This window comes from Chenopodium album, chromosome 5, assembly GCF_948465745.1.
Source record: "Chenopodium album chromosome 5, dcCheAlbu1.1, whole genome shotgun sequence".
Lineage (NCBI taxonomy): Eukaryota > Viridiplantae > Streptophyta > Magnoliopsida > Caryophyllales > Amaranthaceae > Chenopodium > Chenopodium album.
This window is the reverse complement of record NC_137838.1, coordinates 48,359,106-48,361,478: the sequence shown is the minus strand read 5'-3', so window position 1 is coordinate 48,361,478 and position 2,373 is coordinate 48,359,106. Positions and strand designations below refer to the sequence as shown.

General features: G+C 44.9%; 1 non-coding gene across 1 annotated transcript; it reads right to left on the bottom strand.

The window, feature by feature from the left end:
• Positions 1-620: 620 nt before the first annotated feature.
• Positions 621-727, bottom strand: LOC145633521 (small nucleolar RNA R71). Its single transcript, XR_014112841.1, has one exon. It is a non-coding gene; the product is annotated as a small nucleolar RNA R71 (small nucleolar RNA).
• Between the last annotated feature and the right edge of the window lie 1,646 nt (positions 728-2,373).

The following is a 2,373-nucleotide window of genomic DNA, read 5'->3' as shown; positions in this document are numbered from 1 at the left end:
TGTCTCAGAGAGCGTTAGTTCTCTGAGGCAAATCTCATATTTGCTTCTAGTTTTTGTTTATGCCTAGGTGTTCCAGATCAGGGTACATCCCATTCGATCCTGAGATCGAACGTTCCTTCCATAGACCGAAAAATCTCTACAAGCAAATCCTGGCGAATTCTGGTGATAACAATAATAATCACCGCGATCCTCCAACTGGTTCTAGCGATTCAAAGGTATCATCAGACGCAGAATCAGAGATGGTGGTTCCAAAGAAGCTTAGTGATTACTCACAACCCAAGCTTACAGATTTACCACATCTCACCCCTACTCCGGCTCTTGATGGGGATCAATTCGAAATTAAACCTCAATTCATAACGATGATAGAGAGGAAGGAATTTAGTGGAGCCAAGGATGAAGACCCAAATCTTCACATTGCCTACTATTGTAAATATTGTAATACCATCAGGCAAGCCGGGGTCACTCAAGACCAAATCAGGGAGATTCTCTTTCCCTTCTCTTTAACTGGAAAAGCTAAATTGTGGTTTAATGGCTTAAATAGAACTGAACTTAGTATAACTGACTGGGAAACTCTGGTTTTGAATTTCTATAACAAGTATTATCCTGCAGAGAGAACAACCGTACTACGGAGTGCAATTTAGAACTTTTCCCAAGAAGCCGATGAATCTTTATATGAGGCTTGGGAGAGGTTCAAGGACCTACAAAGAGACTGTCCCCACTATAATTTAGCGCAATGGCAGTTAATCCAAGCCTTTTATAATGGCCTTGGAAATTCTTCTCGAATAATTTTAGATACTGTAGCTAGTGGGAGATTTATGAATCTTGATGTTGAAGATGCAGGTCAGGTTATTGAAGACATGGCGATACACAATTCCCAATTTGGGAATCCTAGAGGATTTGCTAACAAGGGGAACAGTGTTGACTCTGTATCCTTTTTGCAAGCTCAACTGACCTCTATTTGCCAAAAATTAGATAATCTGAACACTACTAATGTAGCTAATGTTTCTGCGATTAATAATAATTCTAATGAGGCCTTATGTGAAAATTGTGATATTTTAGGTCATTGGGAATAAGATTGTAGGAGTTCCGTGGAGCAAGTTAATGCCTTTCAAGCTTATAGGCAGAATAACCCATACTCCAACACTTACAATCCTGGGTATCGGAACCATCCGTACCTTTCCTAGCGGAGTACTAATGTTCAGAATCCACCACCACAAGAACCACAGGCGCCACAACAACAGCAGCAGAAATATTACCATCCCAATGCTAGCCAAAAGAACCAACCACAACAACCCTCCTCATCTTCTGACCCTTCTCTGGTGGAAATTAGAGCAATGTTGGTTAATATGCAAAAGCACATGGATATTAGAGATGCGACAATTGATCAAATTCTAGCACATAATAAAATTGTAGATAATCAAATTGCGCAACTTTCCGCTACTCTACAAACCCGCCAATAGGGAGCTCTGTTGGCACAGCCGACCCGGCCTACGGATCAAGCATTTGCAATTACTCTAAGGAGTGGTTCAAACTATGAAGGGCCTTCTATGCCCAGAGTTGATGAACCTGTTTTATTAAATAATGCTAATCAAGGAGGATCCACCAGATAAGGTGAATTGGCGTCCCACAGGGCATGTCAAGAAGCCGCGTCGCAGCCGAAACACCGCTAGACCGGGTGAGAAACCACCCGATCAAGCGTTAGGCCAAGGATCCTAGTTATTATAATGTGGAAAGAGGGTCGTGCGGGACCTAGATAAACCAGCGCTTTGCGAGAGGCAACCCGTATTTCTTGCTTTCTAGACTAGTTTTCCTTTTTCTCTATTTTTATTTTTATTTTAGAGAGGCGAGGAGAGTGAATTTTACCTTTCATGAGTGTTTTTGTAAAGGTTTAGATCCCATAGCACAGAGGTTTCAAGAGAAGAAAAGTTTGGCGAAGAAAGAGAAGCTCCAGGTCTGGGTGCGGGCCCGATCAGGCAAGACTCGCCCGATCGGGCGCGCACCTAAGGGTCAGAGATCGAGTTCATTTCGCCCGATCGAGCGCGCAATATTGATTTTATCGGAGCTTACTTTCGCCCGATCGGACAAGGAGTCCCGATTGGGCGCGCAAGTGAGGGAAGAAATAGAGGGAAATTTCGCTCGATCGGGCGAATCCGCCCGATCGGGCGGGATTTTGGAGAAATCGAGTGCCGCAAAAAGAAATATCGGGCGAAGCTCGCCCGATCGGGCGAGCAAAGGGCGATTTCCAGGTTCGAGTTCGCGCCCGATCGGGCGGAGGTCGCCCGATCGGGCGCGTACTTTGCAAATTGGCATTAACCACCTTCGCCCGATCGGGCGAGGCTCGCCCGATCGGGCGCGCCTTTTTGATCCGGGGTT